Raw genomic sequence first — 27,321 nt, 5'->3', positions numbered from 1 at the left:
GTCTTCTACTCTTTTTCTGTCCTTTGTGGTTTTAATTATATGATTCCATTTTCTCTCCTTTCTTAGCATATCAGTTATACTTTTTAATTTTTTTTAATGGTTGCCCTAAAGTTTATAACATACATGAACAACTAATCCAGGCCCATTTTCAAATAATACAATACCACTTCATGGATAGTGTGACACCTTCTAATAACAAAATCACTTTAATTTTTTCCTCCCATCCTTTCATCCTTTGTGTCATTGCTGCAATTGATTTCACTCACACATTAGCATACCTAGGCAAGCATGTGTATATACATATGTCAGCATACATATTTAATGTATATAAGCACACATGACCAAATGCATTGTTGCTATTACTTTGGACAAACTTCTCTCTTAGATCAGTGGAGAATCAGAACAGTGTTTTTATCTTACTTTGCTTTTTCCTCCTCCAACATTCTTCCTGTCTTCGGATCTGAGTAGTATTCTCACTCTAAAGAGCTTCCTTTCTCATTTCTCACAGGGCAGGTTTATTGACAACTGATTCCCTCAAGTTTTGTGTTTCTGGGAAAGTCTTTTTTTTCTCCTTCACTTTAAAGGATAACTTCACAGGGTACAGAATTGTAGGTTGGCGTCTATTTTTTCCTTTCTCAACACTTTAAATATTTCATTTCATTCTTTTCCTGCTTGTGTGGTTTCCGAGCAGTCAAATGAAATGTCTGTCTTTGCTCCTCTGCAGCCGAGGCATCTGCATCCTCAGTTTGTCACTCATTCATTCACTTCTACCCCAAGTGGGCCCACAGCTGCTGCTGGAGAACGGAGGGGACGTCACCTGGTTCTTGCCTGCAGAAGCTGCAAGTCCAACAGCAAAGGGGACCTACTGCACAAGAATGAGGGGAGCTTCAGGGTGGGGGGCTCAGGCGCCAACCCCCCCACCCCCACCAAGGGCCTTCTAGGCAAGGCTCTCATGTGTGGAACGGAGGCCAGCTGGAGGGCAGGGCCAGGCATGTGTCCCAGCTGCTCCTCAGCGTGGCTTCCCCTCCCGAACAGAGCAGCTCACAGTAACAGTGACAATAATCACAGTGGCTAGCGTGAGGTCGACACTCCTCGGGCGGGCACCATGCTCCTGTCGGACTCACATGAGTCAGCATTTGGATAACCCCTGCCTGTACCTCCACAGGGTTCTTAGGACAATGGGAAGAGCCTGTGTGAGTGTGGGAAAGGCAGCTGCAGGTCCCGTGCTGAGAAGGTCCCTCGCCTAGAAGCCAGTGCCTCTGGTCTGGTTCAGGCCCTGTCTGCACAGTGAGTCCAGCTGGCATCCATAGGAAGAAAGGGTGTTCCCCGGGTGTGCTCCAGAAGCAGCTACACATCTGCCGGGCTGCAGCAGAGGCTGCATCTCAGCGTGCTCCCTGGATGCCCCTGACCCTGTGATGGCTCAGAAACAGCAGCTGTGGGCAAACCACGGTGACGGCCATGTGGGCCCAGCTCCCTCCTGCTGCTCTGGCCAGAGCCCATCGCCGTGGTGGCAGAGGCATCTCTGGATTTCCTGCTGCAGCAGGACAGAGTCCACATCAGGACTTGAATGTTCCCTGCAGCACAAGGAGGCGAGAGAGGTGGGTTCGAGTCCCGCTCCTGCACGGGTGAGGGTGGTGTCTGGATGTGGAGGCCAGGGCCTGGGAGCCTTCACCCCTCACCAGCAAGGTGGGAAGGTGCTGCGGCCGGGCCTGCAGTTCTGCTCCCCCGCTGCCCGGGTCCCCAGGCATGCACGGAGTCCTGGACTTTCACTCCCCTGGGCGGTCAGTGGGAGAGAGAGGCCTGGGGTCTCTGCTGAGGAATCATCGTGTCACTCTCCCTCCCTTCAGAGTTCGGGAAACTGAGGCAGGAGAGGCTGAAGTTGCCAAAGGTCACGTGCTAAGGAGCTGCAGAGCCACCTTTGCGTCCCTCCCCTGTGGGGCCCCAGGAGGGCTGTGAGGCTGGGGAACCCACTGCGGGGTCCGGAGCTCCAGGATCTGGTGCTGAGGCCCTGGGAGGAAGAGGGAACCTACGGCCTGCTCGTGGCTCCCCTACTCCCGGGGAAATGCAGGGAAACTGAAGCCCGGGCTGTCCCCTCTCCCAGCTGGCAGAGGGCCCTCAGGTACGATGGAGAGTGAGACATGCAGGGTGGGGAGGGCAGCAGGGACAGGCAAAAGGAAGCAGCCCCACCCCTCTATGCCAGGAGCACCCCATACCATGACTGTGACAGCCACAGATGCCTCCAGACATGACCACGTGTTCCCTGGGGACAGAACCACTGGGCAGAGCACGTCCAGGCTTCCGGGGATCCCCGGAGGTGGCTACCTCCTCATGGCGTCTCCCCATCCTTCCCCATCTCCCTTCTCTCTCCCCTCTCCCTGGAAAGGTCTGCTTCAAACCTGTGAGAAATGACTAGGGGCGGCTGTAAAATCAAAACCCTCCCCTCAGGCCCAGAGGAAAAATGAGCCACTTCCATTTCTTGGCACTTTTCCCTGTGAGCCTTGGACAAGCTTCCCGAGGCCTGGCCTCCGCCCAAGCAGCCGGTCCCTCCCAGGGGCCTCCCCGTCGGGCTTCCTCGTCCTAAATGGAGTTGGAGGCGCCGCAGCAAACCCAGTGACGGGGCGAGGATTTTCAGAGCGGGCCCTACCTGATGATAGGAGGGATCATGTTTTCTCCAATATTGCCAGAATAGCAGTGTTGAAAAGGTTGCTACAGAAACACCTCGGGTCAGCGCCGAGTCCAAAATAGAGCGTCTAGACAAACTCCTACTGTCTGACCTTCGACGTGTTTCCTAATCCATCCAATCTTGCCAAGCAAATTGGTGACTAAGCAGCAATTCCCTTTACACTCTGTCATAAAGGCCTGACGAGGCCCAGGCGCTGTGCTACATTTCAGTCTGGCTGCGGCGGCCGCTCCACCCGCACGGCTCCCACGTGGCTTCCCAGCGCGATGTGTGCCTGGGTCGCCATGAACTAATTTCAAGGCCGAGTCCAAAAGCCACAGGGCTGCCGGAAAACAGAACTCACTTTCAGCCAGCAGGGCCCCAGAGTTGACATAAAATGTGAAGAGGGAGTCTGGAGGCGGCTCTGGCGAAAACAAAATAGAAGTCGGGGACGGGCCGGCCCCAGTGGCCTCCCTCCGTGCAGGGGCTGGGAGGGGGTGGGGCAGCGGTTCCGCTAAATGAATAGAGCCAGCTGCTTGGCGAGGCCGAGCCCCTCCTCTGTCTCCCCTGCAATGCTCTGTCCTGAGCCTCTCAGTCACCTGTGTGAAGGGACTCAGACGCAAGGAGAGTTGCGCTCTGCTCTAAATAAGCACAGTGGAGACCCTGATGTGGTGGAATGGGGCGGCTTCCTTTTGCCCTGAGTCCGAGGCTCTGGGTTTCGGGCACTTGGGCTGGGCATGCTGCAGGTGGGACGGGGCTGAGGCTCCACTGGGCAGGGGCATGGAGCTGCGGAGCGGGCACTTTGCGGTGAGGGAGGTGGTGTAGGCTGGGCAGAGTGGGACGTGGGCGGCCTGGGGGACACTGAGATTCATGGGTCGGGGGCAGGGGCTGCCCCGGGTGCTGCCGCCGGCATGGCCACGCATCTGGCTTCTGTGCCTCTGGTGACCAGGCTATTTCCACAGATGGCAAAGCTGGCTGTAATTGGGGTTGCTTCCCCGGGGACAAACCACTGGTCCTAAAATGGAAGGCGAGGGAGGGGAGAAGACTGTTTTACTGGAAAAGAGGCCACTTTGCCAGAACCACGTTGGTGCCACAAAGTGAGGAATACCTGTCTCTCCACACTGGTGCCAGTTGGCCCATCGCTGTAGCTTAACTGTCCAAAAAAGGAAAAAGAAACACTTTCACCAGATAGTATAACTCTTGGATGGGAGAGTGAAGTGGAAGCCTCACTCTAAACCTTTCCGCAGCTGCACGCTGGGCCTGGCCGGAGTCCCGCCGAGCAGAGCGGAAAGTGAGCCGGTACCAGTGCTCGTGGCAGGATGAGCCTTGCGTGTGCTGCGTCTTGAAGGGGGCGGCTTTGCGGCTTAGCATGTCGCTTTTCTATACATACCAGAAACGCAAGTTTTCCAGAGTCCTCTGGCCAGAGGTGGGTGAGGCATTGGCAGTTCTTCAGAAGACACAGAGAAGCCTACATGTTTCTCTGAATTTCTCATAAACTGCCCCTGGCTGGCACTGAAGCTCCTTCAGAGGCAAAGAGCTTCAGACAGGCGATGCCTGCCCGTTGGCCCCCGGCAGACCTGCCAGCCTCCAGGCTGAGAGCAGGGTTCCAGCAGCATCTGAGCAGCCAGGCCCAGGTCCAGCCACCGCAGCCCGCACAGGCCTCTGCAGCCCCTGACTCAGCGGCATGGGTAAGCTTGGCTCCGCGGGGCCTGGAGACACAGAGGCTGTCCCTGCAGTGGCACCTGGGAGATGCCACTAAGCCGTCGCCTGCAGCCATGACTCAGCCCAGCAGTCCACGTGCTAGGCGGAGAGCTGCTCCCATCTACGGGGTGCCCACTGGGTGGGCAGGAGTGGGGCAGGCGAGGGGAAAGCTCCTGCCCACATCTCCTGGGCTCTGCGGCCTGTGCTGCTGGGTGCAGGGGGGCAGTCCAGGGACTGAGCAGGACTGTGCCACGGTGAACAAAATCCACCTCCACCAGGGCCTCCACCACCTCCATCAGGACCAGAGACTGAGCAGGACTGTGCCACAGTGAAGAAAATCCACCTCCACCAGGGCCTGACCCCTGCTCGGTGCTGAGGTCTGCCTTGGTTCCCTCACCGGAAGGTGGGGAAAACGAGAGCCCCTCCCATGGATGTGTGTCCACACTGATAGAGGGGCTGGCGTTGCACAGCCCTGCCTGGGGCCCTGACACGCACGGCAGAACCTCCATAGGGGGCCGCTGACCACCCCCAGGTCTCCACTGCCACAACCTGGTATTCGGGACTGGCCAAGGCCCGCAGGTGCCGGGGCAGCAGGGAGCCCCCGTCACAGCAGTGAAAGACACCAAGGGCCCCGTAGCCCCGTGCCAGGACTCTGGCCTCAGCTCCTGCAGCCTGCCCAACCAGCGCTTCCCGGGGGGCACTGTGAGGTCCCCCCAGTGCTGTCTCTGTAGAAGGACTTAACCTCACCTGAGGACTGGACGTCCCTTACCACCTCAATCCCGAGCCTGTGGTGGTTCCGCTTGCTTTAAACCAGGACCCATGGAGAAGCGCACCTGCTCCCCTGGCTTCGCTGTGGCCGCACTCACGGTGTCGGGAGGACGTGGACGTGCTGTACTGCACCTTTAAAGGAAAGTGCCACGGCTCTGCACGCCTTTCCCCCACCTCCCGTGCTACGGCTCTGCATGCCTTTCCCCCACCTCCCGTGCCATGGCTCTGCATGCCTTTCCCCCACCTCCCGTGCCACGGCTCTGCATGCCTTCCCCCACCTCCCGTGCCACGGCTCTGCATGCCTTTCCCCCACCTCTGCATGCCTTCCCCCACCTCCCGTGCTACGGCTCTGCATGCCTTCCCCCACCTCCCGTGCCACGGCTCTGCATGCCTTTCCCCCACCTCCCGTGCCACGGCTCTGCATGCCTTTCCCCCACCTCCCGTGCCACGGCTCTGCATGCCTTTCCCCCACCTCCCGTGCCACGGCTCTGCATGCCTTTCCCCCACCTCCCGTGCCACGGCTGTGCATGCCTTTCCCCCACCTCCCGTGCCACGGCTGTGCATGCCTTTCCCCCACCTCCCGTGCTACGGCTCTGCATGCCTTTCCCCCACCTCCCGTGCCAGGGCTCTGCATGCCTTCCCCCCACCACCCAGTGCCACGGCTCCGCATGCCTTCCCCCCTCCAGTGCCACGGCTCCACACGCCTTCCCCCCCCCAGTGCCACGGCTCCACATGCCTTTTCCCATCCTACAATTGTCATGTATTTTTCATGAAATGAGTTATTTGAAAGAAACTGATATTGTCCAAAATATAGAACTTCTTTTGGAAGTTTTGAAGAATCTTGGACTCCAAGGGGCTCCTCTTTTGAAAGCTGTTCTCTTCTCTGGCCACGGGGGCTGGGAGGGGCGTGCTAGGCCTGCATGGAGCCTGGGCAGGGTGTAGGAGGACCTGGGGGAGTGCTGGAGCCAGGCAAGCTGGGCTGCTACCAGGAACCCGAACCCCGCCAGACACCCCGGGAGAGGTGGGCTGTGAGGCCAGGCTCAGAGCAGAGGACACAGGCAGGGAGGCACCCCCGGGGCTTGGCACAGCAACCAGAGTGCAGGGTGTCCACCGTGCGGGAGTGCAGGGTGCAGTGGTGTGGAGTGGGGATGAGGATATGGGGTGCATGGTGTGGGTGTGTGTAGGGGCACAGCGGGTGTAGGGGGTATGGAGTGTGGGCTGGGGGGGTGGGGGGTATGGAGTGTGGGCTGGGGGGGTGGGGGATGCTGGGTGTGTGGGAGTGTACGGGAGCACAGGGGGTGCAGGGGCTATGGAGTGTGGGGTGCAGGGGCTATGGAGTGTGGGGTGCAGGGGGTATGGAGTGTGGGGTGGGGGCTGCTAGGTGTGCGGGGGTGTGGGGACAGGGTTTGCGGGACAGGGTGTGCGGGACGGGGTTGCAGAAGCGTGTAGGATGCGAGGGTGCTGGGTGCATGGTGCAGGGTGGGGGGCTGTGGGGAAGGTATGGGGGGTTTCGGGTGCAGTGGGGAGGTGCGGGGGGTGTGGGGTGCAGGGGTGCCTCCAGCCCCAGACCTGCTGGGGTTGCACTGGTTCTGCTGCTGACGGGTGACCCACCTGCCCCTGTGCGCAAGTCACTGAAAGTTTTGGAGCCTGGTTTTCTTACCTGAGAAATGGGGCTGATGATCGTCCTGACTGATCGATCGGACCACCCGGTACACCACTGGCCTCTCCGATCCACAAGCTTCGAAAGCATTTTCATATCAGGTGGGCTTCCCTCCAGGTGCAAAGCCCCCGAGTTTCCTGACTGCTGACTCCCACTTGCTGTCCGAGCTTCTGCAGGTCTGCAGGGGGGCTGGTTACCCCGAGACTCATGTGTCCAGGTGATCTGGGAGGTGCTATATGGGAGCACATAGGGATGGGGCACGCAGGGGCCAGGGGGACATGGGGAGCATGTGGAGGCATGTGACATCATGTGGGGCACACAGGGGCACTTTAGTGGAAAGGAGGAACAAGTGCTTTTTGGAGCAGCGGATGCACCTGCCCGGCCCACAGCACACCCAGTGCCAGCAGGAGCAGCAGCAGGAGAGCGAGCAGCATGGGTCCTGCTCATGTGGGCCCAAGCCTCCCCAAGCCCTGCAGCTTGGCTCCCGGCCCCTTCTGCCCAGGCTGCCTGCTCCCAGCCGGGGTTTCCCGTCTACACAAGCTCTGCCTCTCTAGCCCTCAGGCCACCTGGACCCACCACAAGGGCATCGGTCCCTTCAGGGCTCCCAGGGTTCAAGGTGCAGCTGGGTTGAACACCACCAGGGAGTGCTGTGTAGACGAGGACTTCGGGGGCAGGGAGTGGTGTGTAGACGAGGCTTTTGGGGGCAGGGCCTGAGGGCCATCTCTGCACCAGAAAAGTGTTGTGAACTCCAGAGTAGAGAAAGATGGGAACACAGAGGGGGAGCTGTAGGTTCAACTGTTTCCCCAGAAGCATATGGAAGTCCCAGCCCCTGAGACCTGAGAGTGGGACCTCATTTGGAAACAGGATCCTGCAGATGTGGTCAAGACAAGCGCTGGGCTGGGCTGGGCTGGGCTGGGCTGGGCTGGGCGGGGCCCAAGTCCAGGAACGGGCATCCTCCTAAGAGGAAAGAGACCAACACGGTGCCATGGGAGGCAGAAGGTGAGGTTGGAGCAACGGCACAAGCCAGGGAAGCTGAGAGCAGCAGATGCTGGGACAGGTGGCTGAGAGCAGCAGATGCTGGGACAGGTGGCTGAGAGCAGCAGATGCTGGGACAGGTGGCTGAGAGCAGCAGATGCTGGGACAGGTGGCTAGGAGCCACCGGTGCACCCGGGGAGCACGTATGCCCTGCCCACACCCAGGAGCACCCGGGGGGAGGAGCACCCGGGGGGAGGAGCACCCGGGGGGGGCACACCCAGGAGCACCGGGGGGGGGGCACACCCAGGAGCACCCGGGGGGGCACACCCAGGAGCACCCGGGGGGGGGCACACCCAGGAGCACCCGGGGGGGGCACGCCCTGCCCACGCCCAGGAGCACCCGGGGGGGCACGCCCTGCCCATGCCCAGGAGCACCCGGGGGGGGCATGCCCAGGAGCACCCGGGGGGGGCACGGCCAGGAGCACGGGGGGGGGCACGTCCAGAAGCACCCGGGGGGGGGGCACGCCCAGGAGCACGGTGGGGGGCACGCCCAGGAGCACGGTGGGGGGCACGCCCAGGAGCACGGGGGGGGGCACGCCCAGGAGCACGGGGGGGCACGCCCAGGAGCACGGGGGGGGGGCACGCCCAGGAGCACGGGGGGGGGGGCACGCCCAGGAGCACGGGGGGGGGGCACGCCCAGGAGCACGGGGGGGGGACACGCCCTGCCCACGCCCAGGAGCACCGGGGGGGGACACGCCCAGGAGCACCGGGGGGGGACACGCCCTGCCCACGCCCAGGAGCACCCGGGGGGGGGGGGACACGCCCTGCCCACGCCCAGGAGCACCCGGGGGGGGGGGACACGCCCTGCCCACGCCCAGGAGCACCCGGGGGGGGGGGGACACGCCCTGCCCACGCCCAGGAGCACCCGGGGGGGGGACACGCCCTGCCCACGCCCAGGAGCACCCGGGGGGGGGGGGACACGCCCTGCCCACGCCCAGGAGCACCCGGGGGTGGGGGACACGCCCTGCCCACGCCCAGGAGCACCCGGGGGGGGGGACACGCCCTGCCCACGCCCAGGAGCACCGGGGGGGGGACACGCCCTGCCCACGCCCAGGAGCACCCGGGGGGGGGGACACGCCCTGCCCACGCCCAGGAGCACCCGGGGGGGGACACGCCCTGCCCACGCCCAGGAGCACCCGGGGGGGCATGCCCTGCCCACGCCCACGCCCAGGAGCACCCGGGGGGCACGTCCTTCCTACGCCCACGCCCAGGAGCACCCGGGGGGCACGTCCTTCCTACGCCCAGGAGCACCCGGGGAGCACGCCCTGCTGCGCCAGGGTTTCAGACTTTGGCCTCCAGGGTTCTGAGAGGATAAATTGTTAAGTCCCCCAGTTTGTGGAACATTGACCTGGCAGCCCCAGGACCCTAAAACAATGGGTTAAGCAGAAAAACGTGGTTCCTGCGGGTTGCAAGGGGACTCCACGGTGCATCTGTGGGTATCCGCTCTAGAAGGTAGCGTCCTCGCTGAGCTCTGTGCAGGGGCACAGGTCAGGGCTGTGGAGAGCCACAGGGCCACTCCGTCTGGCTGCACATAAAGCCTCCATGTCCTCAGGCTGCACACAGGCAGCCCCTCTGCAGCGCATGCGGCCGTGGCTCCTGCAGCTCCGAGAGAGAATGGCTCGGGGCTCAGGGGTGGCGGCTGTCATCAGAGGTGCCTTTTCATTTTGCTCTTTCTCTCCCAACTCCAGGCCCTTGCGAGGTGATGAAAAACCTGCTGAAATAGCACAGAGCAGCCCCTCCCGTGGTGGTTCATAGCATTCATCCCCTGAGAGCCCACACAGGCCACACCACCGGCCCACAGAGGGGAAGCTGAGGCAGGAGCCTAATGACTCGCCCCAGGCCTCAAAACGACGTGCACTGGGGCTGTTTCCACTATTAAGTCAACAATCTCTGCAGTTTCTGCTTAATGGTCTCAATTAAGGTTCTCTTAATAAAGAACATTTGTGGAAAAGATGGGTGGGGCTGACACAGTTCTGCGGTCCACAATGCCTCTGAATCCCAGTGAAAACAGGCCAGAGCCTTCTCAGCTCCCAAGGCACAACCAAAATACAGACAGACAGGAGTACCCCAGGGAAGGAGGACTGGTGTGGTGTCCACACAGACATCAGGAAGTGTGTGAGCCTGCGAATGTGCACCTGTGTGCATGTTGTGGCATGTAGGTGGCACGTGTGCATGAATCAAGTGCATATACATGTGAATGGTATGTGTGCACATGTAAGCATATGTATGCCATATGCGTGTACACGTTGCATGTGAGTATATGTATACCATGAGTGTGCACTGTGCATGTGAGCGTATGCATGCTGTGTGTGCACTGTGCATGTGAGCATAGGTGTACCAGGTGCGTGTGCACTGTGCATGTAAGCATATGCATGCCGTGTGCGTGTATGCACTGTGCATGTGTGCATATGTACGGTGTGTGCATGTGTGCACTGCGCATGTGAGCTTATAATGCTGTGTGCATTGTGCATGTGAGCATATGTATGCTGTGTGCACTGTGCATGTGAGCATATATATGCCGTGCCTGTGCACGTGAGCATATGTATCCTGTGTGCATGTGTGCACTGTGCATGTGAACATATGTATGCCATGTATGTGCACTGTACATGTGAGTATATGTAGGCCGTGCCTGTGCACTGTGCATTGAGCATATGTATCCTGTGTGTGCGTGTGTGCAGTGTGCATGTGAGCATATATATGCCATGTGCGTGCGCACCATGCATGTGAGCATATATATGCTGTGTACTGTGCATGTTAGCATGTGTATGCCATGTATGCGTGTGTGCACTATGCATGTGAGCATATGTATGCTGTGTGTGTGCAGCATGCATGTGAACATATATATACCATGTACGTGAGCACTATGCAAGTTAGCATATGTATGCCATGTGTGGGCACTGCATGTGAACATATGTATGCCATGTGCATGTGTGCACTGTACATGTGAGCATATGTACTCTGTGTGCGTGCGGGCACTGCCTGTGAGCATATGTATGCTATGTGTGCATGTGTGCAGTGTGCATGTGAGCATGTCATGTGTGCACTGTATGTGAGCATGTTTGCCATGTATGCATGTGTACGGCACGTGAGCATGTGTATGCCATGTGTGCATGAGTATATGTATGCCGTGTGTGTGTGGGCACTGTGCATGTCAGCATATGTATGCCGTGTGCGTGTGCACTGTGCATGTGAGCATATGTATGCTATGTATGTGCATGCACTGTGCATGAGCATATGTATATGCCGTGTGCACTGTGCATGTGAGCGTATGTATGCCATGCATGTGCGTTGTGTAAGCATATGCCATGTGTGCACTGTGCATGTGTGCATATGTATGCCATGTGTGCATGTGCACAGTGCATATGTACGTGCCATGTGTGCACATACGTGCATTTGTCCCTCTGTGTGTCAACACCCATGTCTGTACCTGCTGCTCTCTTTGGAGAGAAATACCTACGTGCTCACCTTTGGCCTTCATGGAGTGACTCACTGGCCCCGGTGGGTGCTGTCTCATGGATGGGCTTGAGTTCTGAAGGGCGCCGTCCAGGCAGGAGCAGGTGGAGAAGCCATAGCTACTCACTTCCAAAACTTCCTTGACTGCTCAGGGTTCAGGCCTCCCCATGTAAAGAGGGCCCTCCGGCGGGGCTTCCTTGTGTCCACACCAGCCGGGGTCTCAGGAAGACCTTGAGGGGCAGGACCAAACAGGTGAGGGGGACCAAACAGGTGAGGGGGACAGACCCTTAGTCCATCCCTCAGGGTTGCTGGAGCCCCAGAAGCTCCTGCCTAGACCCTCATCCAAAAGTCAGACCAGCAGAAGTAAAATCAAGCAGACCAAACTTATTCAGACGAATGCGCGGGTGACTGATGGCCTTTTAATCATCCAGACGCATCTGCATTTTCAGACCAGGATCTCATTTAACACAAACAGCTCTTTAATTGGTTGCATTCCAGGGGCTTAACAAAGTGGGAACTGCAGCATGTTGGGGGAGGGAGGAGTCAGCCCATGCTGCGGGGCGGCTGGCCCCCCATTGGCTCCCACGGGACACCCCGGATGCCCCTACCACGGCCTACTGTCCATGCCAAGCCCTCCACGGTGGTGGCCAACACACGGGGGCTCCTGAGGGCTGCCTGTGGCAGGGCACTCAGAAATGGGGGTGACCGAGGCTCCTGCGGGGGTGCGCAGGCCTCCCTGGGCACAGATGCTGCCTGGGCTGTGAGGGAGAAGCTGTCTGCTGGTGGCTCTGTCCTCTCCAGGAGGCCCTGGGGTGAAGGCAGCAGTTGAGGCTGCATAAGAGCACTTCACACGCAGGGCTCCGTTCAGCCAGGTCATAGGGCCCCCCCGCTCCTGGGTCCACTGGGACCGCCCAGCAGAGGGAACCGCAGCCGTGCATATGGAGCGGGAGAGGCCGCAGGGCTACAGCCCGAGCTCAGACCGAGGAAGGCTCCATCCCTCCTGTCCTCATCACAGGGTGACGTGGTTCGGGTGGGCCCCCGTCCTGGGACTTTGGCTAACAAAACAAAGACAGGCTTTGCACGGCTGGGGGACCCTGGGCAGCACAAGAGCGGCATCCCCAAGATGGGGAGGAATGAAGCTGGGCGTGAGACGCTCGGCCCTTGAGGGCAGGTCTGGAAGCCGGGTTCCCCATGTGGCATCCACGCAGCTGCAGCTGCCTGGGATCACGGCACACGCGACTCTCATGTGTCGTTGCTGAGGAGCAATTCCCTATTACCTCTGTCTTCTCCTGAACTTCTGACTCTGCTGTTGCCTTCTTGCGGCATCCTCACAGTTCTACATCGTTTCCTCCAGCAGAACTCACTTGCCCCAGGCAGCGACTCCAGGCGCCTGTCTCAGGCTGCAGGCACGGGGACCCGTGGCTGCCACACACAGCTTGAGGGCAGGAGGCCCCTGCCCCGACCGTCCACAGTGGCACATCCAGCTGCAGCAGTGAGAAGCCAGTGAGGCCGCAGCTCACCCCTGTGCTGGTACCGCCACACGCAGTCACGTACACACGTGCTCATGTACACACATGCATGTTACTCACAGGCCTGTGTGGGTGGACTCAGGTGTGTGGGCGTCCATCCTGAATCGGGACAGAAAAGTCATTTGTAGACCATGCATGACCTCAAAATCTTTCCAAATTAAATCTTCAAAAATCGGAAACAAAACAAAACCAACATCTAACCTGCTCCTCAGCAACGCTACGTGCCCCGGCGTGGACAGTTCCCAGGCCCACGTGCTTAGTCCTGCAGATCAGACGCGATTCCATTCCCAGGCCCACGTGCTTAGTCCTGCAGCTCAGACGCGATTCCAATAAAATCAGCAGGAGGCAGAACACTTTATAGCCATTTTCTAGACACACACTGTCTGATGGAAATCTAATGGGAACCACATATGCAATTTTAAGGTTTCTAATGTCCACATTAAAAAAAGAATAAAAAATAGGTGTCTTTTTTTTTTTTTAAGATAGAATCTCACTCTGTCGCCCAAGCTGGAGTGCAGTGGCATGATCCCGGTTCACTGCAAGCTCCGCCTCCCGGGTTCACGCCATTCTCCTGCCTCAGCCTCCCGAGTAGCTGGGACTACAGGCACCCGCCACCATGCCCGCCTAGTTTTTTGTATTTTTAGTAGAGACAGGGTTTCATCTTGTTAGCCAGGATGGTCTCAAACTCCTGACCTCATGATCCGCCCGTCTCAGCCTCCCAAAGTGCTGGGATTACAGGCGTGAGCCACCACGCCCAGCCAATAAGTGTCATTAGTTTTAATATTTTGTTGAACCCAATCTATAAAAAAATTGTCATTTAAATCTGTAATCAATGTAAAAAATTAGTACTTGTTTCAGGTTCTTTTTTTCACAGGAAGCCTCAGCACCCGGCGTGCAGTCTTCCCATGTGCTCCCAGCAGGCGCACACGTTCCCGTGCTCCATGGTCATGCGTGCCTGGGAGACCACCATCACAGACGTGCGACTCTCCTGGGAAATCAGGGGCAGAGGACACTGTGTTCCCGACAGGCCACACAGTGAGCGCACGGTGTGGGTGCACGTGGGCGGCCCTGGATGTGCGGATGGAAAGTGAGGATGGAGAGGTTCCTGCTTCTCCGAGTAACGCAGCTGGAGGCAGGAGACGCAGTTTCCAGCGCTGGCCACGGAGCTGCGTGCACGTGGCCACGTCGTGGCGGAGGGGCTCTGAAGTGAGCATTGCTGATGCCCACTCGAACCCCTGGCCTGTGCACAGGACATGGAGCCGTGTGGCAACTGTGTTAGGACACTCGGCACGGCTCCCTTGGGACAGGAATTACCTGGTAATCACCGGAGCTTGGGCTGGGGGTCCAGGGAACTGGAGAGCAGAGGGAGAGACTGAGGTGCGGCATCACTTGCTGCTTGGCAGGCAGGAGGGCCTGTGCGAGGCCAGGGAGGAGATGGGACCTCAGTCCTGCAGCTGGCAGCTGGGTTCCTTCCACACTCGGGCAGTCCTGGAAGCAGAGTCTCCCTGGGCCCCCAGCTAGGAGCACAGACCTGCAAGGCGCCCGCAGCCTGGTGAGAATGGATAAATCTGTATTGATTTCAGCCCTGGCGGTTTTGCTGCTGATGTGGTGGTGGTCAGGAGCCAGAGCAGTGCTGCTGGAACAGGCCAGCTGGTCTCTCTGTACCTGTCTCCTAACTTGTAAACGGAGGAGCTGCCAGCACCTCACGGGCCACTGGGCAATTACTCATGGCAGCGAGTGCAGGCACCTGGCCAGTTCTCAGCAGTAATGTCCACTAGAAGGTGGCTGCCAGCCTCAGCCCCCTGATGACATCACTGGCCTTTCTCCCACAATGGTGCTGGGCTGGCCTCCCTCTCTGTGTCTCTGGACCCTGCAGAATACGGGATGGTGCCCCGTGCAGACCTCAGAGCCTCCAGCGATGCCCAGGGTTGCTGTCCCATCAGGGAGGCAGAGGCTGCAAGCCCAGAGCTGCGTCTGGACAGAGGGAACCAGGCACCAGCTACAGCTCCACGGCAGGAAGACACCCTTCAGCCCCCACCCCCAAGCGAGAGGCACCTGCGGCTTAGTGGGACCTGACTCCAGCCTGGCCGGCTCGGGGCCCAAACGATGCTTGTGGCTGCCTGGCCCCTGCAGCGTGGCACAGACGACAAGTGCATGGGGAGCAGACCTGGTGTCCATGAGCACCCAGGCAACGCGCCACCTCTCCCTCCTTCCTGGTCCTGCCACGGGGGCCTGAGCTGCATGGGAGTCTCTTCTACTTCCTGTTGACTCAGTAACTCGGGCTCTCTTGTGAAGTCCCAGCAAGAGAAGGGAGATGAGGAGTAGGAAGGACGCGGGGCCAGTTCATCCAGCTGGTGGCTGTCATCACCGAGATCGAAGTCTCAGGCCAGGCCGGGCCCTTCAGGAGACGGTGAGGATGGACCCCATCACCGCTGGCGCTGGTCCCGCAGCCCACCCTGAGGAGGAGTCTCTCCTTGACAGGGGAGCTGGACACTGCTGTGGTCTGTGTGAGCCCAGCCACTGCCACCCAGTGAGAGGAAGGCTGGGCTCCCACAGTGTGGGGTTCTGGTGCACACCCCACAGGTCGGCGGTCCCCAAGGTCATGTCTGATTTCCATGGAGCTCTGTCAGCTGGAACTGCTCCCGGGAAGCCCCTGAACTCCTCACGCCGCCCCCCGCTCCAGACGCTCCCTTTGAGTGTGGACACCTCGGCAAGTCCAGTACCCTCGTCTGACCTCGGACCCGTCTGCATCTCCACAACATACCCAGGATGAAGCCGAGGGCTTTCTCTCTCCCGCCGCACTGTGGTGGTCTTCCTTCATCCCCCAGGCCCCGCTAACAGTGGGAAGGGACACCGGGCTGAAGGCAGGAGTGGGTGTTGGCTGTGGCCTCAGGACAGCGCAGCCAGCAGGATTTGAGCTTCTGGCCTGGCAGCACCCTCAGAAACCACCAGGTGGGCCCCAGAGGCCGAGTCCAGGGGGTCTCCGTGGGCCACGCTCCCTCTCAGGCAGCAGCCCTTGGAGGGGGCCCCAGGGGTCCCTGTGTAAAAGCAGCCTCTGCTGTGCTCACCCCGTGAGACCTGCCGGCCATCTGGCCTGTGGTGCTGGGATTTGGACACGGGCCCAGGCAGGCCCTCACAAGAGGGCGGTGGGAGCTGCAGCTGGAGCTGCTCAGAGCAGTGGGCTCTTCTCCAAATGGGTCCCCTGCCAGCCACTATCCCAGCACCCGACTGGCCCAGAGCCATCCTCTCGGCCCCATGCACTCAGCACTGCCGCCTCCCCAAGGCCATGCTGGGGCGCCGGGCATTCTCAGACGTGGAGGCAAGCAGCTGGGGAGGCTCAGGTGAGAAGCCAGGAGCCAGCCTGCACGTCCGGCCTCTCAGGCACTCATGGTGGTCACTTGGCCTGGACACTCTAGGCCTGGGCTCCTGCTCCGTTTTGATGACCTTAGCAGTCAGCTTGGGTGGGCAGGATGCCCAGGGAACCCTGAGAGATTCCATCCGTGCCCTGCGTTGGGGGCTGGGCTCCTCCCTGAACCGAGCAGCCCCCTCTCGGGTCACCTCTGCCTCCTGGGCGGCTGGTGGTCGGTGGTGGCCGGACACGCCTCGCCCCTGGGCACGCTCCCGGGATGGGGCCTCCACATGGGCCTGCTGGCTGGAGGTGTCACTGGCGCCTGGCTCTCCCGGCCAGCTTCCAGCTCACCAGAATACCTGGAGCTTAGAGTAATCTCCTTTTCTTCCTCTTGTCAGCTGGCCAAGGCCCACGGAGGTAGCTTTGTTTGGGCGGCCGTCTCGTGGAGCTGTGTGAGCACAGCTGTGGAGCGGGCAGAGTCACGGGCTTGGATTTTTCACCCTCTTCTTCTTTCAGTTTATACGACAGAATGACTTGCAGCTGCTTCAAAGGGCTCCACCCATAACTCCATGCGCCACATCCTAGTGGAGGAGAGGCGCCGCCAGTGCAGCTGGAGCCAATTAAACCCACCTATGCAGGCGCAGCAGACCCACTGTGCACGCAGACTCACAGCAAAAACAGTCTCTTCACGGGCAGGGAGGCCCCGGCAAGTCCCATCACGTGGCGCAAATCAGAGGCGCAAACTCAGCCTTGTGTTCGCGGCCTCCCGCCGCAGGGGCTGCAGGGTCCGCGTTCGGACGGCAGGCCTCGTATTGTGTCTTCTCACCGCCCCATGCTCCAGTGTCCACACTCTTCACCTGTTCCCTGCGGTTCATCTGAAAGCGCCTCCCCCGAGCTATTCCCCAACAACAGGCGCTTTCCCTGCTGAGCCTCCCACAGGGCGCCTGGCCAACCTCTGCTCCCTAAGACAAACCTGGGAAGCGCAGCCAGGCATGGACGGGGTCTCAGGGCACCGAGGGCATCCTGGCACAGTCACACCAGCACGGAGGCATGGGGCAAAGTTAAATTGGACAAGCCAACCCTCTTTAGTCTGAGGATGACAGGCCCTGAGGTGGCTGCACTGTACCAGACTTTGTTCTCCTGGGCATAAAAAGGACTTTTAAAAACTTTTTGCATTTATCATCATCACTCCACCATCACCAAGGTGCCTGAGATGCATAAAAAAGTATTTTTCCAAACTGGAAATCTGAAATAGAAGCACCAATAAAAACAGGTCCCAGATTTATGACCATATTTTTTCACCTCTCTTTCTCTCTTTCCCTCCCTCATATTTTTCTTTCTTCAAGTTAGCTTGGGACTACTGGAAAAAGAAGACTTGGCAGCGCGGAATGTGGGGGGCCCTGTGAGCTGTGCCCCCCAACCCTGTCTGCCCAGCCCAGCCGCAGCCCCAATTCTCGCCTTGGGCGGGCGGCTGGGCGGGTCTGAGGCCCCTGGGACTCATCTGCACGGTGCAAACAGCTGCTTTGGCAACTGAAATTAAAGATCAACTGGGAAGTAAACACAAAGGCTGCAAGACAGGGTGGAAGCTGGTTAAGAACCACATCCTTCTCTCTCTGCGATTTTGCGTGCAGTTCCCCAGGTCCTTGCAGAGGTCACCTGGCAGGGCCTCCCCTCAATCCCGACCTTTGGGCCCTGCTGCAGCCCAGTTTACCAAGATGTCCTCTGCCCAGAGGCCCCACCTGCACCACGGTCACACTGCACCAGCTGCCCACAGTGGAAACCATGTCCCCTGGAGTGGTGCGGGCAGCCTGGCAGAGGGGTCAGGGCCACAGCCGCATAGTTGAGCTCTGCACAGGGGCAGCCTTGGAGCAGGTTGCAGAAGAGAGGAGTCCTGTGGAGTCACGGTTTCCGCCTTTTAGGGCCCCGTGGTTCTGTCAGCGCCTGGCATCCCCCAGTTGGATCTGTGGTTCGGAGTCTCTCAGGGTCCCAGCTTCCGTGGCCCTCCTGGTATCTAGCCGCTGCATCAGAAGGTGGGAGCTCCTGCTCTCTGCTTATGGCAGCAGGGATGGTTTCCCAACAGGACTGAGGTGGAAATGGGGTGGGCAATCCCTGGAGAGGCCTCTGCTCCATTTAAAACACTTGAACTTCACAGACACTGAGGACTTCATTTCATAACAGCCTGGAATGTAGAGCCCTCCCTGGTGAAAAATTAGAACAGAACCACGTTGCCGACGGTGCTGGTCCTCCAAGTTAAACACAATCTCACATTTGCTTTAGTATTATTTTAAGTGTAAGCAATTAGGTCTGTAATTTCGTTTAACCACTTGCCAGATTTCATTTTTTACATCCCAGCTATTCAGGGGTTAAAACTTTTAACCTGTTCATACTCTTTGAATATTTCAGGAGACCCGCGGAGGTAGCACTGACGGAATCCCGGAGCTCACCTGCTACCAGAGAAGCAAATGTGGAAAGTGTGGAACAGTCCCCACACAGGGTCCTCCTGGCACAAACCCGCAATGTGCAATGCCAGGGGCCAGCGGCACATGCAGCCCCATTGCGACTCGCAGGAGAAGCAAATGTGGAAAGTGTGGAACAGTCACTGCACAGGGTCCTCCTGGGACACACGCAGAATGCACAATGCCAGGTGCCGGCGGCACACACAGTCCCATTGCAGCTCGTGGGAGGTACCGCTCCCACCCCAAGGGTAACTGTTCTCCAGGCAGCAGCCCTGGCTTTGGGGAGCTCTGGCCTCTGGGCCAACAGTGTCCATGTGTGGCACAAGGCCCTCATGGGGGTGGTAAACCCAGCCAGGCTCTGGCCGCTGGCCCGACGGTGTCCACGTGTGGCATGAGGCCCTTGCAGGGGTGGTAAACCCAGCCAGGCTCTGGCCACTGGGCTGACGGTGTCCACGCATGGCATGAGGCCCTCGCGGGGGTGGTAAACCCAGCTAGGCGTGCACGCGGGCCCGGGCCACGCAGTTTCCCTTGTTCTTCCTCACTTCACTTCTGTTCGTCCTGTGCACATCAGCCTCCCTTGCTTCAGCAAGGCTTTTTCTATCTCTTTGTTGTTTTATTTTTATTAAAGTGATAACTTTCAAGTATTTTAGATATATTTTATGCTTATAATGACCATAACCACAAAGTAGCAGTTTTGGGTGATCCCGCCACCTCCTCTGCTCACTTGGAATATTCTTTAAACTTCCTTTTGGTTCTCACCTTCAATTAAAAAAAAAGTGTTTCACTGCTTTTCAATGATTTCTAAGTTATAGGTATTTTCTGCTAATGTCCTGCTGGGGAGGGTGACCATTTGGGGCTGTTGGAAATGTCCACCTCCAGGGCTGTTTGCTTCCTTCCCTGGGCCCCTCCTGCATCGGGCCCAGGTGGAGGTGGACCCCACGCTGGGTGGGCATCAGCTCATCTGTGGGTGTTCACAGCAGCTGTGGGTATGCCCATGGACAGGGATGGCCGGTCCCCCATCACCTTCCAGCCTCCTCTTCTAGATGTGGCAGGAGAAATTCTTTGATCTTTTAAAAAATTTACTTCTTAGTCACACGAGTAATACCTAAATACATGTGGGATATTCTGAAGCAGACCTCAGGCACCATGTCATCTCATCCATCAACACTTTTGTTTATATTTCTTACGGGTAAGGGCTTTTACCGGTATCACCACAATATTGCTATCATACCCAGCTAAACTAGCGGTCATCCCTTAATAGCATCCAAGGCCCAACGTCCTCCAGTTGCCTTGAGACATCTTTTATAGAAATCCCAGTGTTGCTGGGCCTGTGGGCAGGTGCGCAAGCCTCCTCTGCAGTGGGCTGTGGGACTGGGCTTTGGCCATTGGTCAGTGCCCATGAGTGGACATGAAGCATACAGCTTCCTGGCAGGACATGGGAAGGGGAAAGACACCACTCCCCTGGTCTCCCCTGAGGGAAGTGTGGGCTTCATGGTGGGCAGATTGTGAGCAGATGCCTGCCATATGCTCAGGACAGCCAGGCCTGGCCCTGCAGAGCTGCTGTATCCACTTCCATGCCAACAGCTTCCTGAGAGAGTGAGCGTCTAGATTATTTAGACCACTATTATTTTGGCCTTGGTCACAGCAGCCAATGTAGCCTAATGTGTTGTGATTACATGGCCCATCTTATAAAATTATATTTTGCCTGGAATTAATAACTGCCTTGATTTTCAAATGGCTTTGCTCATATACCCATCCTCAATTCTCTCCCAACCTCTCAGTCAGAAATGGAAATCTCTCCACACAATGAGAATGCTGGTTCAGACCCCCCTGGAAGCCCTCAGCTCTCCTGCACTGTCACCCAGGAGCCCCTCCCCACATCCCCAGAGCCCCCCGTGTCTCTCCTGTGTCCTGGCGCCAGGTCCTCCTTCAGGGCTGATGCCTCGTTTTGGTGAAGCACTTCCTCTAGCAGCCTCTGTACTGGTCTGAAAACGTCTTTTTCTCTTTACTCTTGACTGATAATATGGTTGGATTCAACTTCTAGGTAGGCTATCCTTTTCCTGAATGTACCAAGGCATTGCCCACGGCCCACGGGTTTCCTTGCTGCTGTTGAGGGGTCCCACATACCCCTCTTCAACTTGGGTTCTGAACTGCAAAATGTCATGCGGCCAGCATTCGGCAGCCAGCCAGGAGGGCTGGAGTGAGCCCAGAGTTCACGTGCTCCCTGTCATCAAATCTTGGTGACCTTTTGCAGCTGGGCTGCTGTTGCGGGAAGCAGGGCCCAGCACCCGTGGCATCCGTCCGCCCTCCCTGCAGCCCTGGCTAAGGGTGCCCTGCTCCCGCCTGGTGGGAGGACGTGCGTCTACGGCCGAGCTTGTTGGAAGACGGCCTTGAGGTCTTGGAGTTGCTTTTGGAACTGGTGGCCCCACCTCTGTCTGCAGCCTCCTAGGGCAGCCCAGCTCCCGGTGTCTCGGGCTTTTCCTGGGCTTGGGATGCAGCTCGCCTGCCCCTGCAGACCCACTTTGTGCCACTGCCGGCCTTTCCTCCGAACCACTGTGGCTTGCTGTTTTCTTCGTTCCGCAGGGTCATCCCCTCCACTCACTGCCATTGTAGTGCAGTTTCCGGAGGTGGTAAAGGAAACACACATGCCCCACAGATCCCTGACAGGGCAGCTCCTGGAGCTCCGTCACTATTTGGGGAGGAATCTGAACAGAGCGTCCTCTGCACGCACACCCGCCTCGCTTGGCCTTTCCTCCCCAGGTCCCGGAGCCTCCTCCCGAAGTGGCCACCAGCCATCCTGTGGCTTGGCGACGACCTCTTCACTGGGAGTTGCCACTTCCCCTCTTCCTTCGGCCAGAGACGCCTCTCTCCTTCCATTCAGGTAAACGTAGGTTTGACTCCGGCTGCGGAATCCCTGGCATCCCTGCCTGGTGAGGGGTGGCAGGAAGCAATACCCCCACTTCTGCCTCGGGGTCGGGGCCCTGTAGTGGATCCTGAGCCCCCATCACAAGGCAGCCCTCCCCGTAGAGAGGGGAGGATGGCAGACCCCCTCCTCCCCAACCTGAGGCCGCTCTCCAGAGCTCCCTGGGAAGGCGCCGGCATCTCAGGTCCCTCTCAGCGCGGGGCAGCCTGGGAAGGTGCCGGCGTCTCAGGTCCCTCTCAGCGCGGGGCAGCCTGGGAAGGCGCCGGCGTCTCAGGTCCCTCTCAGCGCGGGGCAGCCTGGGAAGGCGCCGGCGTCTCAGGTCCCTCTCAGCGCGGGGCAGCCTGGGAAGGCGCCGGCGTCTCAGGTCCCTCTCAGCGCGGGGCAGCCTGGGAAGGCGCCGGCGTCTCAGGTCCCTCTCAGCGCGGGGCAGCCTGGGAAGGCGCCGGCGTCTCAGGTCCCTCTCAGCGCGGGGCAGCCTGGGAAGGCGCCGGCGTCTCAGGTCCCTCTCAGCGTGGGGAATTCCCAGCTCCACGCGAAGCCCCCGCTCCCTGCACTCAGATTTGCCTCTGGGTTTCCCTGAGGGGGCCGGGAAGAATTGGAAGGTGTTGGGTCTGAATTCAGTCAGAGCTGGAAACCAAAAGAGAAGCAAAAAGTGATAAAAGAAGAAGAAAGACAGGTGCCCGCTAGGGTGAAGTCAGTGGAGAGGGCCGGGCTGACTCATGAAGAATTCAGTGAGGGCTCTGGTTGAGTCATGATTGGGGCCCTCAAAATTCTGTGTTCAGTTTTGTTGAAACCACTCCTAATGATCATCTTGAGAGAAATGAAAAAGTCAAGAATTGGGCTGATGGCCAGATGGTGTTTCTGAAATAAAGATCACATCTCTCAAGTGTCAAACTACACCGCCAGACGACAAACCGTGGGATGACTAATTCCTGTCTCTCTTCCAGGGCCCCTGCCGTGGCCACAAGCGCATGCCAGCGGGATGCCCTCGCCCCGACCCCGTGTGAGCTCCGCAGCTGCTTGCCCTGGATGAGGGGGTCTTCCCGTTGCCCTCTGTGGTGGTTGGATGTTCGGTGGATGTCTACTAAGGCCTCTAAGAAGTCGGCTCTCAAGCAGGAGAAGAAAGCGTCCCCATCCTCACCCACCCTGCTTGCTGGAGGGATATGGAAAATGAAACCCTACCTATCCACGTTCGTCCCTCTTAATTCTGTGACCATGATAGCTTGAGTTGCCACCCTGCATACATAAGTACTGAAAGGCGAGACGGTAAACTCAACTGTGGCTCCCAGAAGCTGTTATAAACGATGAACGCTGAGCCTCTTGCTAGTGTAAACATCTTTGAGAAACAGCTCTGAGGGGTGTGTGTAGCTAAGGTCTGGGACAACCTCTGCCCCGCCTTCAGTTTCACTCATTTCTGTGGGCTTCCATCAGCCTGTCTTCTGCAGGCCTGGCTTTTTCTCATATAGTTCAGTCCAATTCGCTTCATCTTGATAACTCACCCCAGTCACCACCACTGGAGAGATTTTTCAGACACTCCACAAAAAAAAAAAAATTAAAATTAAAAAAAAGCGCCAGTTCCATAGATCACTCACCGGGACTATAAAGGTGAGAGTGCTGTCCCACTGTACTCAGATGGTGAAGGTGAGAGCACTGTCCCACTGTACTCAGATGGTGAAGGTGAGAGCACTGTCCCACTGTACTGAGACGGTGAAGGTGAGGGTGTGTCCTGCTGTACTGAGACGGTGAAGGTGAGGGTATGTCCCGCTGAGCTGAGACGATGAAGGTGAGGGCATATCCAGCTGTGCTGAGACGGTGAAGGTGAGGGTGTGTCCTGCTGTACTGAGACGGTGAAGGTGAGGGCATGTCCTGCTGCACTCAGACGGTGAAGGTGATGGCGTGTCCCGCTGTGCTGAGACAGTGAAGGTGAGAGTGTGTCCTGCTGTACTGAGATGGTGAAGGTGAGGGCGCGTCCTGCTGTACTGAGATGGTGAAGGTGAGGGCGCATCCTGCTGTACTGAGATAGTGAAGGTGAGGGTGCGTCTTGCTGTACTGAGACAGTGAAGGTGATGGCGTGTCCCGCTGTGCTGAGACAGTGAAGGTGAGAGTGTGTCCTGCTGTACTGAGACGGTAAAGGTGAGGGCGCGTCTTGCTGTACCCAGATGGTGAAGGTGAGAGCGTGTCCTGTTGTACTGAGACAGTGAAGGTGAGAGCATGTACTGCTGGACTCAGACACCATGTTATCTAAATCTGCGGAGCACCGTAGCGAAACCTCACCTCAGCTGTTGATGTATTTCCCTTCTGGCTTCAGAAAGAACGGTGTTCTTCCAATGTGTTTTTAAAACATGGAACACAATATTCTTCACCCTCAGCAGGATTTAGAAAGAATTATCTAGTTACCCAAAGATCAGAATAAGCAGGTTCTCTAGGAACAAGTGCTTCTTTTTCCAGGATCCTGGAGTGGAAAATTCATGCGTGTTTCCCACTTGATGTTCTGATGCCCACGTGGTCAAAGTGTATTTGAGGACGCCAGGTGAGGTTTATGGCAAATCTGAGGAAGAGACCGTGGCCAGGTAGTGTGGCGCATACCACAGCTTAGTGACCTGAGGAGGTCGTGAGTGCTCCTGCCAGGAGCCTCTGGCTTCTAAAAGGAGCTCCTGAGTTTCTGTTTGTCTGTCCTGCACCACCTTTTTGCATTGATTAACTTTGCTGTTGGTCTGGATCTCCATCTGTTAATTATTGAAGAGGCACTTATTGGTTTTTTTCTGACACCCAATTCGATTTTCCACATTTAGGACACTTCGCAGTTCCATGCTGAGAAAAAAAATGTTAGCATAAGAAGCAGCTTTAAGGTCTAAATCTCAGCTGATGGCGCTCAGCGTTGCACGTGATTTCCAATCTTGTCAGGAGCCTGGCAGGAGCATGGCTGCAGCTGCTGCCAGGTCCTTGAGCAATGTTTAGGTGCCACAGGTAACAGCCACGCAGGTGGAGCAGAAAACAAAGCCGTGCATAGGGTAGCTTTCCAAGATGCATGGAATGCAAGAATGTTCCGGGACCTGTGTAAGAAATCTTTGCTTGCCCTAAGCTCACGGGAAGAGTGGTGAGCCAGTGAGGGCACACAGGTCGGACCACCTGCAGAGAAAGAATCACCAATAACCAGCGCTTCCAAGGTGGCTGCGTCCACTGAGGCTTCTGTCCACAATGCGTGGGCTGTTTGCCCCGCACCCCCTCTGACACTGGCCCCGTCAGTCCTCTCGGCTTCAAGCCTTCTGTGGGGGGATGATGGCATCTCGTGGTTGTCCTCCTGATGAATGGTGACACTGAGCACCTTTCCAATGTGGACTGACCATTTGGATATCCTCATCTGTGAAACTCCTGTGCCAGTATTCTGCCCATTAAAAAAATAGAGCTGTTAGCATGTTTCTTATGGATTTGTAAGTGTTCTTTATATATATTCTGGTTATTTGTTGGCTGCATGGACCACCAATCTCTGAGTCTGACTTGCCTCTTCTTTTTGGAATGATGTCTTTCGATGAACAAAAGTTTGTCATTTTAACGAAGTCAAATGAGATTAACCTTTTCCTGTATGGCTTGGATTTTCTGTGTCCTATTTGACTGCCCTGAGCAAGCTTTGCCTGCCCTGAGCTCGTGGAGATGTCCTGTTCTTTCTCTTTATTCTTTTATGCTTCACTTTAGGGCCAGAATCCACCCAGGCCACACTTCTTCTTCCCTGTCTCTTCCCTTAGACAAATGGAGGAGACGGAAAGCGGAGAAGTGGAGGGAGCTGGGGGGAAACTCAGAGCCCAGAAGTCGGAGCTCAGGGAAACCACGTCTTCTGTGTTGACTTCGCCATCTCAGGGGGAAAGGAAGATTCACACAGACTTGCCCGCTCCCCTTGGCCGACTTCAGGTCAGGAAATAGCATGTTCACTTCGGTATGTGGGTGACATCATCAGCATGGCCACTGAAACAGGAGGTGAGGCTGCAGACGGGCTGGGATCCGCCTTGGCGAGCAGAGGCCTGTGCCTCCCTCCTCCACGTCCCCAACACCCCAGATCCATGACATCCGACACCGCGCAGCTCACATCGCAAAGGAAACACAGCCAGCCCTGCTGAGAGCTGCCTTTCAAAGTAGAAAAAAATCCCCGGAGCAAATGTGTGCACAGGCCCTGCATTTAGAAAGAGGCGGCTTAGCCAGACATAGCTGGAACAAACATATAAAAAACATCTGTGCCAGGAAGGCACTCGCCAGCCCCGCAGACTGGGGGCCCCCACGGTGCCCTTGAGGGGCAGCAATGGCCCCGCCGTGTGGAGCCCCCCGCAGCAGCACCACCAGCCGCTAGCAACAGCTTTGGGCTTTCCTGCTCCTCACTGAAAATGGGCCACAGGCTCCGGGACAGACCACCTGCACCAGCACCCCCTGACCAGGGGCGGCACCAGCGAGACCCAGACAGACGGACCAGCAATGCCTTTCCATTTCTTCTCATCCTAATGTCAGTTTTCTTTCTGGTCCTAAAAGTAACGTGATCCATTGGAGACAAGTTGGAAAATGCAATGCAAATATATAAAGAATATGCTACCAGTCACCCACAACTCCAGGCCTAAGACATGGCTGCATTTTGGTGTGTTGTAATCCTGTCTCACACCTTAGTCTCGTCACAACAAAGGAAGCGTTTCAGGGACACAAAAGCCTTTACAGAATGAGGGCAGATCCCACAGCCTGAGGCCAGAGGGACGAGGATGAGGCCGGGCTTGGCGCCGGCCAGGGGTGGGTGCCCGGGCACCGAGGCGAGTCACTGACACCGTGCAGTTCGGTGGGGCCTGGGGAAAGGTACAGCAGGAGGATTGTGGGGTGGGGACAGAAGAAGAGAGTCCTCTGGGATGGGGTGATGGGGACACAGTGGGTTTCACGACCCGTGCGAGAGAGGCCGGGAAGAGGCGGAAATGAGGACGGGCCCTCGGGTCAGTGCTGCCGCAGCCTCCTCAGAGAAGCAGCTTCCAGGCTGCAACGACTTAGACCTGTTTGTGAAACAGCTGGTTGTGAAATCAATTTAATGAGTCCTAACGAGCATTTTCAAAAAGGAGCAGAGCAGCATGGAAGCACCTATTTCTATGACCATAATGGAAGTTGTGATTTCTATCAGGGAATCACTCATCAGAGGGAGTGTTGTTTCACAAACTCTTATTTCACTTCTGCGTGTACGTACTGGTTGTGATGTACAATGTGCCTCTTATTGTGGGTCTCAGTTTAAAAAAAGTTGCAAAGCCCTGGCTTAGAAGAAGAAAGAATTCAGAGACCACATGTGACGACAGTTTAAGCTTCTGTAGATGAGAAAGGGACGGGGCACTCTTGGAAGCAAGGATAGTCCGGGCGGTGGGGCACGCGGATGGGAGGCTGACGGATCTCACACAAACGCACAGGGCACGCTGAGTCCCCTCGGAGCTCCTCTGATGCAGCCACGGTCCCTCCAGAACCTGCTGCGGCTGAGCCCCATCCGTCTCCGCGGTGGTCCCTCGCTACGTCCCACACTTTCTCCTGTTCCTCCTCCTTTCCCCAAGTGACTTCTCCGGAAATGACTCTTAGAACAAGCCCAGAAATGAGCTCCAGTAAAGACCCAAAGGAACAGGAAGGCAGGTGTGCACACGACCCGGGACCCTCACCTCAAAGGAACAGGAAGGCAGGCGTGCACACGACTTGTGACCCTTCACACAGCCCCCCGCCATGTCAGCTTCAGTCGCACACCTGTGTCACAGCATGTTCACAGCAAAAACAAGGCATTTTACCTTTTCATA

The 27,321-nt window shown here is 57.6% G+C and overlaps 2 long non-coding RNA genes across 3 annotated transcripts; both read right to left on the bottom strand.

The window, feature by feature from the left end:
• Positions 1-291: 291 nt before the first annotated feature.
• On the bottom strand, positions 292-3,083 carry LOC104003210 (uncharacterized). Its single transcript, XR_010152006.1, has 4 exons — positions 2,645-3,083; positions 2,214-2,419; positions 1,067-1,574; positions 292-865 (listed from the first exon to the last, which is right to left on the bottom strand). It is a non-coding gene; the product is annotated as an uncharacterized LOC104003210 (long non-coding RNA).
• A 5,864-nt stretch (positions 3,084-8,947) lies between these two features.
• LOC104003209 (uncharacterized) lies at positions 8,948-27,042 on the bottom strand. Of its 2 annotated transcripts, none has more exons than XR_675768.5 (7): positions 14,119-27,042; positions 13,654-13,792; positions 13,006-13,198; positions 12,865-12,903; positions 12,553-12,759; positions 11,288-11,505; positions 8,948-9,536 (listed from the first exon to the last, which is right to left on the bottom strand). It is a non-coding gene; the product is annotated as an uncharacterized LOC104003209 (long non-coding RNA). The 2 variants fall into 2 exon arrangements; XR_001711446.4 differs by having other exon boundaries at positions 8,948-9,533.
• Positions 27,043-27,321: the final 279 nt, after the last annotated feature.

This window comes from Pan troglodytes, chromosome 17, assembly GCF_028858775.2.
Source record: "Pan troglodytes isolate AG18354 chromosome 17, NHGRI_mPanTro3-v2.0_pri, whole genome shotgun sequence".
Taxonomy (NCBI): Eukaryota; Metazoa; Chordata; class Mammalia; order Primates; family Hominidae; genus Pan; species Pan troglodytes.
This window is presented reverse-complemented; position numbering and strand designations above follow the sequence as displayed.